Source organism: Pongo pygmaeus, chromosome 11 (genome assembly GCF_028885625.2).
Source record: "Pongo pygmaeus isolate AG05252 chromosome 11, NHGRI_mPonPyg2-v2.0_pri, whole genome shotgun sequence".
Classification (NCBI taxonomy): domain Eukaryota; kingdom Metazoa; phylum Chordata; class Mammalia; order Primates; family Hominidae; genus Pongo; species Pongo pygmaeus.
In genome coordinates, this window is record NC_072384.2 from 63,692,061 (window position 1) to 63,705,962 (window position 13,902).

Consider the following 13,902-nt stretch of genomic DNA (forward strand, 5'->3'; position numbering starts at 1 on the left):
TTTGCTGTGCAGAAGCTCTTTAGTTTAATGAGATCCCATTTGTCAATTTTGGCTTTTGTTGCCATTGCTTTTGGTGTTTTAGACATGAAGTCCTTGCCCATGTCTATGTCCTGAATGGTAATGCCTAGGTTTTCTTCTAGGGTTTTTATGGTTTTAGGTCTAACGTTTAAGTCTTTTATCCATCTTGAATTAATTTTTGTATAAGGTGTAAGGAAGGGATCCAGTTTCAGCTTTCTACATATGGCTAGCCAGTTTTCCCAGCACCATTTATTGAATAGGGAATCCTTTCCCCATTGCTTGTTTTTCTCAGGTTTGTCAAGGATCAGATAGTTGTAGATATGTGGCATTATTTCTGAGGGCTCTGTTCTGTTCCATTGATCTATATCTCTGTTTTGGTACCAGTACCATGCTGTTTTGGTTACCATAGCCTTGTAGTATAGTTTGAAGTCAGGTAGCGTGATGTCTCCAGCTTTGTTCTTTTGGCTTAAGATTGACTTGGTGATATGAGCTCTTTTTTGGTTCCATATGAACTTTAAAGTAGTTTTTTCCAATTCTGTGAAGAAAGTCCTTGGTAGCTTGATGGGGATGGCATTGAATCTATAAATTACTTTGGGCAGTATGGCCATTTTCATGATATTGATTCTTCATACCCATGAGCATGGAATGTTCTTCCATTTGTTTGTATCCTTTTTTATTTCATTGAGCAGTGGTTTATAGTTCTCCTTGAAGAGGTCCTTCATGTCCCTTGTAAGTTGGATTCCTAAGTATTTTATTCTCTTTCAAGCAATTGTGAATGGGAGTTCACTCATGATTTGGCTCTCTGTCTGTTATTGGTGTATAGGAATGCTTGTGATTTTTGTACATTGATTTTGTATCCTGAGACTTTGCTGAAGTTGCTTATCAGCTTAAGGAGATTTTGGGCTGAGACAATGGGGTTTTCTAGATATACAATCATGTCATCTGCAAACAGGGACAATTTGATTTCCTGTTTTCCTAATTGAATACCCTTTATTTCCTTCTCCTGCCTAATTGCCCTGGCCAGAACTTCCAACACTATGTTGAATAGGAGTGGTGAGAGAGGGCATCCCTGTCTTGTGCCCGGTTTCAAAGGGAATGCTTCCAGTTTTTGCCAATTCAGTTTTTTTATATAATGCGAATACAAGACTGTTATTAGAGGAAAGCTTTGAAATATTTTCACCCATACTCTAGGCTGTTTTTTCATTTTCTTAGTGATATTATTTACTGCAAAAGTTTTACTTTTTGTGCAGTTGATTTATTTATGTTTCTTTTGTCATTTGTGCTTCTGTTGTTATGATAGAGAAATCATTGCCCAATCAAAGGCCACAAACATTTATTCCTCTGTTTTCTTCTACAGTTTTATAGTTGTAACCTTTACATTTAGGTCCAGGATCCATTTTGAGTTAATTTTTTTGTATGGTGTAAAAATAGATGCCCAACTTTGATCTTGTGCATATAGACATCTAATTGCATTGGCACCATTTGCTGAAAAGACAATTCAAGACGCTAAATTGTTTGACACTCTTGTCAAAAAGCAATTAACCATAAATATAAGGGTTTATCGCTATGATTTCACTTCTGTTCTATTGATCTGTATGTCCATCCTAATGCCAGCACCACAGTTGACTCTCTTGATTACTGTAGCTTTGTACTAAATTTTGAAGTAAGAAGTGTGAATATACCAAACATGATCCTTTTTAGATTGTTTTGAATTCTGGGTCTCTTACCTTTATATAAATTTTAAGATAAACTTGTCAGTTTCTGTAAAGAAGACAGCTGAGATTTGATGGGGATTGCACTGAATTCATGAATCAATTTGGGGAATATTGCCATCTTAACAATTTTAATTCCTCCAACATACGAACACTGGCTCTTTCCCTTCATTTAGGTGTTCTTTAATGTTTTCAGAAATGCCTTCTGGTTTCCTGAGTATAATTTGTGTTCTTGTTTTGTTAAATTTTTATTTTATTTATTTATTTATTGAGACAAAGTCTCGCTCTGTCGCCAGGCTGCAGTGCAGTGAGGCATTCTCAGCTCACTGCAACCTCCGACTCCCTGGTTCAAGCAATTCTTCTGCCTCAGCCTCCCGAGTAGCTGGGATTACAGGCACATCCCACCACACCCAGCTAATTTTTGTAGTTTTAGTAGTATTAACTTTAATTATCAAAATGTTAACTCCTTTTGTATAGACATATAATCTTTTGTACTTTCTTCTGTCCTACTCTTGCTGAACTCATTTACTAGTTCTAATAGTGTTTTAATAGATTTATTAGATTTTTATATATACTAGTACATTTAAATGCAAATAGAAATTGTTTTATTTCTTCCTTTCTGTTCTGAATGCATTTAGTTTTTAATTTTTTAAAATTTTTAATATTTTTTCACTCTGTTTACCTAAATGCCTTGGCTAGAACCTCCAGTGTCATATTATATAAAAGTGGAAAGGGCATATATTTTTATCTTTTTCATTGTCTTTGGAAGAAATCCTTCACCAGCAAGTATGATGAGACTTGTGGGGTTTTTAATAGATGCCCTTTATCAGATGGAGGAGGTTCCCTTCTATTCTAGTTTTTGACAGTTTTGATTATGAATGGTTGTTACATGTTGTTGAATGCTTTCTCTGCATTTGATTATGATAATTATGTAATTTTTGTTCTTTTTTTCTATTAATATGGTGCAGTATATTAGTTGATTTTCAGGTGTTAAATCAGCCTACATTCCTGGGATAAAGCCCATTTGGTCATAGTGTACTACCCTACTTATGTTTTATTGAATTTATATATTTTATTGAATTCTGTATGTATATTTATAAGGAATATTGACCTGCAGATATCCTGGGATGTTTTGTGTAGTTTGAGTGATATTGACTCATAAAATGAGAAGTATTTCCTCCTCTTCTGTTTTTTTAAAAGGTTTGTGAAGTATTGGTATTGCAATAATTTAACTCGTGAAATTACAAAAAGCAATTATTAAAATCTTCTGGAAATTGCCCTAAAGGCACACAGCAAATAGAGAAATATACATCCAAGAAAATCTACTAAACCTCGATGGGAACAACAAGAGGCTGTGGCATGTAAGGCATGATTTTCTCATTATCTATTCCTAGCCCTGTGTTACAGAAGTTCTGCCCCAGGAACATGAAGCCAAGAAGATGGTTTTTCCTTCCCCACCAACTCCCAAGCTAAGGTGATGATTCACCCCACTCCTCCTACTAAGCCCTGTGCTGCAGGAGCTTCACTCCAGGCAGGTGTAGGTGAGAAGAACAGGCCTCTTTTCCACCATTCAGCTTCTACTTGAATAACAGAAGTTCTGCCTCAAGTGCATCAGGCTGAAAACACTGGGGCCCTGGTCACCTCTGCAAAGCTCACTCAAAGGGTAGAAGTTTCATGTCAGCAGAAGCAGGCAGAGAAGATTAGAGAAGCCCACCCACCCCTCAGTGCCACTCATGTTACCTCAAGGAAAACAGGTAACAGGCCCTGGCTCTGGTGTTGTTCCGCAGGGGAGGAGAGAGACAGGAGCCTCTAAGGACAAAAATCTTCACAGCTCTGTTTGAGGGAACTAATTTTATTTACAAAAGAGTAGAGAACTCCATGTATAAGAATACTGTAAAAAAAAAAGTCATCTTGGTGAAGAGTTAAGAGGAGCCTGGTAGCTATGATACAAGCAAAGCAGCAGAGCAGCGAGAAGTGTAATAGATACCACCAAGAAAAAACCTCCTGTGATCATAGACAACTGTGGAGGGTTAGAAGGACTGTGTGCACATGCTAGACTGCATTCAGTCAGGAGCAATCAGAGCAGGACATAGGGAAGATGAGATAGAGTTCCCCAAGCCATACACAGAATCATCAACATAAGGCTGAAGCCACACTGGCATAAAGGCTTTAATACAGCCTCTTACCAAACATTGAGCAATAAGCTACCATGACCCAGCGGTAACTCACAGAAAGCTAGATTTAAAAATAAAACCACACTCATCCCTAGCAGGTGCATATGCAAAGCTATATATACCCTTTCAGTAGAAATCAGAGGGGTAGGCTCTAAGCTTCTAGTTTCTGGTTTAACATGGAGAGGAAAATAGACTCTCTGAGCAATTACAGCAACTTTTTTTTTTTTTTTTTTTTTTTTTTTTGCGACGGAGTCTCGCTCTGTTGCCCAGGCTGGAGTGCAGTGGCGCGATCTTGGCTCACTGCAAGCTCCTCCTCCGGGGTTCACGCCATTCTCCTGCCTCAGCCTCCTGAGTAGCTGGGACCACAGGTGACCGCCACCACGCCTGGCTAATTTTTTTTTTTTTTTTTGTATTTTTAGTAGAGACGGGGTTTCACCGTGTTAGCCAGGATGGTCTCGATCTGCTGACCTCGTGATCCGCCTGCCTCGGCCTCCCAAAGTGCTGGGATTACAGGCGTGAGCCACCGCGCCCGGCCAATTATAGCAACTTTTAAGCCACACATCCAATGATAAAAGATAAAAATCTAATTGCCCAAAGGTACATAAACCTCTCCTTTGACCAACAAGTGGTTTATGCTGACTCACGAAAAACCTTATCAGATAACTTTCTGGGCTAAGCCCAAACCGCAAACTCTTTTTCCTGTGCAGCAGATGCAGCCTCTGTTCTGATCTGTGTTTAGCTGGGCAGCCCAGATGCTGTTCCTCACATGCATAGCTCAAGTCTCAGAAGAAGACGTGGGTAGACAGAGTTTGGGTTTCTTCTCTCTGGCTCTTTCCCTCATGGGATTATTCAACTCTCTTCAGCATTCAAAATGTCTTAGTTTTTTCTTTCTCCTTCCCCAGGCCGGGAAGATTGAAAGCTTTTCCATGTGTGACCTTGTCTTTTCTGCCTATGCATCTTGCCCAGTACCTAGCCACCGACTCAAGGTCACAGCGGTGGGAACTTATATAGCTGCCTATTCTCCTCCTCCAAGCAAGTATGAACTCCCTACCTAAAACAGCCTGCTTCTGTTGCCTCTCAAATATGTTCAGGTAGCCAGCTTTTGCAGCATGTCTTGATTTTATTGTCATTTTCTGCAGGCAGTATTCTCTAGTAGAGTCCTATTATGTCATATACAGACACGGAAAACTCTTATGGGAAGACTTGTAAACAAAATTCAATTTCTTTTATAAGGATAGTACTTCCATAGATGCAATGTTTGATAGTAATATAGCATTAAAAATTAATGTTAGCATGTTGTACCTTTTCTCATTTTTTTACTTTCAACTTTTCTGTGATCTTGTATTTAAAGATTTTGGGGTTTTTATAGCCAGTTAGTAGTTTGGGCTTTTTTTTAAAATCCAACATGGTAATTGTTGCCTTTGTAGTTGTTTGAACCATTTTCATTTAATGAGATTATCAATAGGGTTCAATTTAAATCTTGCTATTTAAATTTTTTCAATAACTGTTTTCTTTTACCTCTTTTCTTGTCTTGATTTGTGTGAATTAGTTTTATGATCTCATTTCATCTTCTTTATTGGCTTATTAGCTATGTGTCTTTAACAAAAAATACTTTCAGTATGCTTAAAAACCTTACAGATCAACACTTTCATTTCTTTACTCCCAGCCTTTGCTTTGAACAGTGAGTTTTCTTTAAAATTTTTTTTGAAAAAATGTTTTAGTTTTATATTTTTCTACCACTTAATATTTGTCTCACACATTTGTCACTGCTGGCTTTCTTCCTACATTTGTGTAGATATCTGCCATAATTTTCCTTAATGACTTTCTTTAAATTTCTTATAGTGTTGGCCTGTTTGTCATTTTTACTTTTACCATTGGATGTGTGGCTTGAAAGTTGCTATTATTGTTTAGGGAGTCCACTTTTTTTTATCCGCATGTTCATCAAGAAACTAGAAGCTTGGAAGCTGCTGGTGGTGAATTTTCTCAGCTCTTGCATGCCTGAAATTTTGCATTTATTTTATAAAAATAATTTTTGTGAATGTAGTATGCTAGTTTTTCTTCTCCTCTATCCCCTCTTCTTCTTCTTCCTTTTTTTCGCCTCTTCCCCTTTCAATCCTCCTTTTTAACCTCCTGCTGTTTCTCTTTTTTCTGTACTGCTCCAATTTTCTGCTCCTCCTGCTTCTTCTCTTCCCCTCCCTCATCCTCCTCTTGTTCTTCTTCTATTTATTCCTCCACTACCCTTTATTATTTCTGCAATTTAAGGATATTCCTTTATTGTCTTCTGACTTATCTTCTTTCTCATAAAAACTGCTACCATTTTTATATCTTTCTTCTATAGATAACATCCTTTATTCTGGCTGCTTTTAAGGGTTTTCAGCAATTTGCTTATGGTGTGATTTAGTATAGTTTTATTTATGTTTCTTTTGCTTAGGATTGATTGCACTCATTGAATTTGTGGGTTTGTAGCTTTCCACAAATTTGGAAGACTTTTGGTCACCATTTCTTTAACTATTTCCCCCTGCTTTCCTCATCTTCATCTGGGGCTCAATTATATATATGCTCAATGTCTTGATATTACCCAGCAGCTCACTAATGCTCTGTTGATTTTCAGTCTTTATTCTTTTTATGTTTTATATTGAATGGTTTCTAGTGCCATGTTTTTGTTAAATTTTCCTTCTATAATATCCAATCTACCACTAATCTCATCTATTATATATATTTCTAATACTGTATTTTTCATCTCTAGAAGTTAAAGTTGGGTCTTTGGTGTATCTTCTACTTGTCTCCTTATCATGCACACGTTTTGCTAAACCTTCTTGATTTAATGTTATTGTCTATTACTTCTATCATCTTCACCATTTCTGGGTCTGTCTCTATTGATTCTTTTTTGTCTTGTTACAAGTTCTATTTTCCTCAGCAGTTCTTCACAGCTCCCCAGCCCTCCCCGCTTTCTTTCTGTCTCTCTCAGTCTCATTCTTTCAAGTCTCTCACCACTGATATTTTGCTGCAGATTTCAGCCAACTTTTCCTCTCTGCCTCCCAGCATTTTGAACTGTGTCTCTTAAACTAAGCACAACTGCAAGATCTGTTCAGTTTCCCCATTCTCTGCTGTGGTATGGAAAACTGCATATTCTACACAGTGAATTGGGCCTCACCAGATTTGTTTCCTTTTACTTTTCAGGGATGACTGTCTTGTTCTGCTGGTTGTCCAGTGTGTAAAAATTGTTGTTTTATGGATTTTGTCTAGTTTTATATTTGGTAAAAGTGAGACAGTCTGAGAAAAACAAACAAACTTTTTTCCTGCTCTCTCACACAGTCACTCAACACAACACTTCTGATACCAGTCATGGAAAAGGAGGTTTTCCCACACACTGAACAATTCTTCAGCAGACACCATGTGTTGTCCTATAATTCAATTTAATTCTGACACTATCTCTAGGGAAATAGTGTCAGATCCTATAGGTTAAGGGTTCAGTCCCACAAAACACCCCCAACTTCAAATGTCAATCACCTGTACTTCTGACCAGCTGATTATAAATTGAGGATTCCCATGATACCTTCTTTGGGTTTAATCTGTTTGCTAGATTGGCTCATGGAACATAGGAAAACACTTTACATGCTTTACTTACTTATTACAAGGGATATTTTCAAAAATACAAATGACCAGCTAGATGAAGAGAAACTCAGCGCAAGATTTAGAGTGCTCCAGGGTGAGGTTTCAAAGTGTCCCAAACTCAAGAGCTTCTACCCAAATGGAGTTATGACATGCTACACTCCCGGCACATGGATGTGGTTTTTTTGTTTTGTTTTGCTTTGTTTTCTTCATCACTAAAATTTCCCTGAATCATGTCTTTTAGATTTGTTATGGAGGCTTCATTACTTAGGCATAATTGATTAAATCATTGGCCATTGGTGAGCCACTAAACCTTCAGCCCTACTGAAACAGGCAGGCTGATTGGTTTCCTTTTTTAAAATGGACTGTAAGAAAAGGATAAAAGCCCCTCACTCAAGCTCTAGCTTATCTAGTTCTGAGCCAATCAATAACAAAATACCCAAGAAGCTTCTGTCTCAGTGGGCTAGGGACTTCCCTGGAGCCCCACATGCACAACTGGACTTAAACTCCAACCTATGGTTACCCTTTCCTCATTTTAATGCTAAAAATCGTGTCCAGGGGTAGAGATTTAAAATGCTAATGCTACATACATTGTATGAAGAAACATGCTGAGCCACTGCCCAAGCACTAGAAAAACTCCTCCTATACATACCCTGATGTAATTAACCATTTCCTATAGAAAGACCCCATAAAACTAACCCCCACACTACCCTCAGGGAACAGACAATCTCTTCCTTACTCGGGGCTGGTTGCTTTGTGCACAAGCTGAAATAAACTTTCCTTTGCTTCTAGGTTTGGTAAGTTCTCTTGATTTCTATCATGGGAGATTGCAAGAACCCAGGAAAGTAGTAACACTACGTCTCTCCTCAGAAGTTAGTGGGTGGGACTAAACGTTCCAACCCTCTAATCTTAAGGTTGGCTCCCTTATCCTGGATTGTGAGGCAATCCAGGACCCCACAGCCATTACTCATCTTATTGGCATACAAAAACAAACATCATTCTGGGGATTCCAAGGGTTTTAGAAGCTCTATTCTGGGACTCAGGAACTAGGGAAGAAGACTTTATTTTTTTTGTTATATCACAATATCATAAAGGGAAAATCAAATTCTTGTTGTTCCATCATGGGCAGACTAAAAGCTGTATTTTGTTAGTTTCAATACAGTTTTGTTTCTTTGATTTTTTGTTTGTTTGCCATGTTGTTTATTTTTGTTTTAGAAAAAGCAAATCTTGAATTTGATAAATTCTAATTTTGCACTTTCTCACTAGTCAGTTTCTTTCTTCAAACCCCATTTTTCTTTAATATTACTTTCCCGAGGGTTTTCCTTAATGGTTTCTTGTGTTGAACAATTTAATTTCATCTTGCTCATGCATAAGAACTTTTTACACTATTTGTGTGCAGAGATTTAGCTTTATTTCACAACTTTATTTAAGAATTAGTTTTATTTTCCTTGTTTTATAAGTCATTCTATAACTGTGATAGTAATTTCTTTTTTTTTTTTTTTTTTTTGAGACGGGGTCTCGCTCTGTCACCCAGGCTGCAGTGCAGTGGTGCAATCTCGGCTCACTGCAGGCTCCGCCTGATAGTAATTTCTTATTTGACTAACTTACTTGGTGCTAATAATGTTTTAAAATATCCAAGAGGTTGAATTGGGCTAATTTATAATTGTTCATTTCCAATTTCTAAATTTAAGAATTTATTAAAGTATATTTTGTGACATACTCTCATCTAAAAGATTAAATACGTAAGTTCTGTTTGTGCATTCGTGTGTGTTTGTGTGTGGGTGTGTACACATCTCCAATTTAGATTATTCACATTCTCCTCACTCTTCACATCTTATTTAATGTTTCACGGAAAGTCTACCTCTGAGATATATCTTCTCTCCACCTGTACTACAACTTTTCCTCTTGAACCCCAAGCCAAGGCACCATCAAATCTTGCATAAGTGGCTGCAAAGGTTTTACACATGCTCTTCTCTACCTTCATTTTATTTTTTCCCCAACAAACTATTTTCCATATATAACCCAAAATAATCTTTATAAAGTAAAGGCAAATCCTATTATTTACTTCTTGAGATATTCTTCATTCATTTGTTTCTTGTGCCAGTGCTGCTGTGACAGCTCTAATCAACCATATGCATGTACAATCTGCCAATGCCTAAGCTAAGGCTTACACCATCAGCCTTTTGCCTCCTGCTCCTGATTTTGTGATATGAGATGCCTTGGGAATCCACTCACTGTTCACACACACACAACTCGGAAGTGTAGGGATATCACTATCCTGTGGGGAAGATACTCGATAAGTGGGAACTGGGAAACGATGGAGAAATGGTGATAAAATGATTTCCCTTAGCATTTCCCAGACAGACTGCTCAAAGACACATTCCATATAGTTCTCATATAGTCTCCTGGTATCTAACAAGCAGTCACCCCTAGTGTTGGCCAAATTAATAATGCATTATATTCTTGTATTAGTTCTTCCTTATTCTTTGAATTGCTCCCATGTTTCTCCTAGCTGCTTCCTGAATCAAACTCTCCCCCGAATCACCCACATTTAAGTTTTGTCTCAGATTCTGCTTTCTGTGGAAACCTCTGATGTCTTCCAGCACATGAGAAATACTATCCAAGCTACTTTCCCTGACTTATAAAACTCCACATGTTCTGGCTTAATTTCCAGTTATCTTAACACAATGCCTTTGTCCACTAGGATTCAGCCATATTAAAGTTCTTTCCATTCCTTGAAATTACCAAGTTTCTGCCACTGAGATATTGGTGCTAAAATATTCCCTTATAATGCTCCCCCTTCTCTCAGAAAGACGGACTCCTTGCTGTTTGTCTCTCAGTTTTACATAATTTTTTCAGAGAGAACTCCCGTCACTACCTACTTCTAAAGTAGTCATTCTTCTACTTTCTATTATCTAATTTACTCCACTTTGGCTGGGTGCAGTGGCTCATGCTTCTAGCCCCAGCCTTTGGGAGGCCGAGGTGGAAGGATTACTTGAGCCCAGGAGTTTGGGACTAGCTTGGGCAACATGTTGAAAGCTCATGTCTACAAAACATACAAAAAAAATAGTGGGGTGTGGTGGTATGCCCCTGTGGTGCCAGTTACTTGTGAGGCGAGGTGGGAGGATTGCCTAAGCTCAGGAGGTCGAGGTTGCAGTTAGCTGAGATCGTGCCACTGCACTCCAGCTTGGGCAACAGAGCAAGACACCATTTCAAATAATGATAATTATTATAATTTACTCCACTTCTAGCACATACCATTATCAGCCATTTTATTTTATCTGAATTCCTCACTGTTATGTAAGCTCCTTAAGATTAGAGACTTAAATTCTACTGTTAATTGCTATAACTTATTCACAGCTTACACATTATATGGCACAGAGGAAACCTCAGTAAACATTTGGTCAATGAGTGAATGAAATAACCATCTGAAACTTAATCATCTGTGTAGAATTCAAAATCAGCTGCTATAGCTCCTACTAGCTCTGTAAAGATGTTGTCCAGAGTTACTATCCTTTCCTAAGATATCCAAATCTCTGTTATATTTCACTGTTTTCATCTCATCATCTCCTCTTCTTGTGGATTTTGGCTTTTGTTTCATAAGGGGTTTTATGATTGTTGTTTTGTTAGTGAGTCCTGCTAATGGAGAACGTTAATAATATCGGTATAGTGTTTGTGATGCTGTGGGCAACAGATGCTCTAAGTGACCTTAATTGAAGACATCAAACAGTTTATAAAATTTTCTTCTAGACCTGGTTAAATTTTTTTAGGATGCTCCCGATCTACATAGCACTGTGCTGTCTGACTCCTCTTCTCCTTTTCCCCCATAAGCTGCCTGTTGTTTTTGGTTTATTCAAACTCAAATTTGCAGAGGTCTATCCAAATTCAGTGTTTATTATGAAACATTGTGTTATCTATGTAACATTTTCCCCCGACTCTGACAAATTCAAATGTTCTCCCAAACTCAGATCGAGATGTAGTCAGTACTTTGAAGTGCACATCTTCCATCACAAGTTCTGTCTGTAATATATTCAGTTAGTGTAGGTGATAACAACCTGACATGATCCCCTACACTCTTGTAGCCCAACACTGTGTACAGAGGCAGCACATATTAAATCGCAATCCTTAGTATGTATTGTATTTTCAAGGCCCATTCTAGCTATACATCCATTTCTTTTTAATCTCCTAACATTTTGTATTACTCACGGTTCTCTAGTGGGACAGACTAAGTTTATTAAGTATTAACTCACATAATCACAACATCCCACAATATGCCGCCTGTAAGCTGAGGAGCAAGGAAAATCAGTCCGAGTCCCAAAACTGAAGAACTTGGAGTCCGATGTTTGAGGGCAGGAAGCATCCGGCATGGGAGAAAGATGGAGGCTGGGAGGCTAGGCCTGTCTAGCCTTTTCACATTTTTCTGCCTGCTTAATATTCTCTGGCAGCTGATTAAATGTTGCACAGAGATTAAGCATGGGTCTGTCTTTCTCAGTCCACTGTCTGAAATGTTAATCTCCTTTGGCAACACCCTCACAGACACACCCAGGATCAATACTTTGCATCCTTCAATCCAATCAAGTTGACATTCTGTATTAACCATTACAAGTCTACCCTTTGTCAACTTAAACCCATACACATCTCCTGAGATAATACATCATCTTCAAATAAAGACTATAATAAAGCCATGATTATGCCTAACAGAATACAACTATCCTTCATACAACCAGAAATGCATCAATCCCCAACCCACATGCTGTTACATAAGGTTAACAATACTTAAATGAAGTCAATATATCTTATGTCACATGATAAAGGAAGAAGGAAATAAAATGATATTTTCTTAGAACAAGTGTATACATTCACAAACATGTTTTTAGCAAAATAAAGAGGAAATACTCATGACAATTACAGTCCTCATTTCTGCAGCTGGTTAGGTGGTCATAGCTGGTATTGATGACTACCTTCTTCTACTACCCATTCTATATTTCCTTTGCGTTCAGCAAGCATCTCAGCAGGTTTATTTTTTTCCTTTTTTTTTTTTTTCCTGGTAGAGTGAACTAAACCTTCATTCCTGACGGGTCTTGGCCATTTGTAGTCCTGCCTGGATTGGGCTGTTGTAGTTTCCCATTGACCTTAATCACATGGCATGGTAATACCAAGAGACGCCCTAATGGATCTCGTGTATTCTGTGCATACTCTTCCTTACCTCCACTGTGGAGTAGTAGACTGATTTCATCTCGATATTCTGGGTCAATCACCCCAGCCAACACTGTAACTCACTTCTTAGCCTGTTGATTTAAAGGTAGGAGGAGCCCAAGGTGTCCAGGTGGCAATCTTAATTTCCAGTTTAGTGGAATTGTTGTTGTGTCTCCATTCCTCCCTCTGGAGTGTTCCTTCCTCTGGAACTAAGACCTCTGGGCCAGCAGAATGTAATGCCACAGGAATAGGAAGCAAAAATTTTGCTAGGATCACTAGGGGTGATGGTGAGTGGTGCTACTTCCACTTTCACCTCTTGATTCCTGGACCCATGAATCCTGGCTATGAGAGAAACAGTACCATATACAGGGAGCTGATTCAGAGCATACATGGCCTTCTGGAAAATTTTAACTCAGCCCTGCAAAGTACTCTTACCTAGTTGGCATTGGAATTGTGATTTCAAAAGGCCATTCCACAATTCTGTCAATCCAGCTGCTTCAGGATGATGGAGAACATGGTAAGACCAGTGAATTCTACAAGCATGAGCCTACTGCCACACTTCTTTAGCCATAAAGTGAGGGCCTTGGTCAGAGGCATTGCTGTGTGGAATACCATGATGGTGGATAAGGCAGTCCGTGAATCCACAGATGAATCCACAGAAGCATTGCATGCAGGATAGGCAAACCCATATCCAGAGTAAGTGTCTATTCCAGTGAGGACAAACGTCTTCCTTTTCCATGATGGATGAGGTACAATATAATCAACCTGCCACCAGGTAGCTGGCGGATCTCCCCGAGGAATGGTGCCATATCGAGGGTTCACTGTTGGTCTCTACAGCTGGCAAATTAGGCACTCAGCAGTGGCTGTAGCCAGGTCAGCCTTAGTGAGTGGATGTCTATGTTGCTGAGCCCAGGTGTAATCTCCACCCCTGCCACCATGGCCACTTTGCTTATTGCTCCATTGGGCAACCACAGGGGTGGCTGGGGAAAGAGGGTGAGTGGTATCCACAGAATGGGTCATCCTGTCCATCTGATTATTAAAATCCTCCTCTGCTGAGGTCACCCTTCGGTGAGGACTCACATGGGATACAAATATCTTCACAGTTTTTGACCACTCAGAGAGGTCCATCCACACACTTCTTCCCCAAATTTCTTTGTCACCAATTTTCCAATCATGCTCCTTCCAAGTCC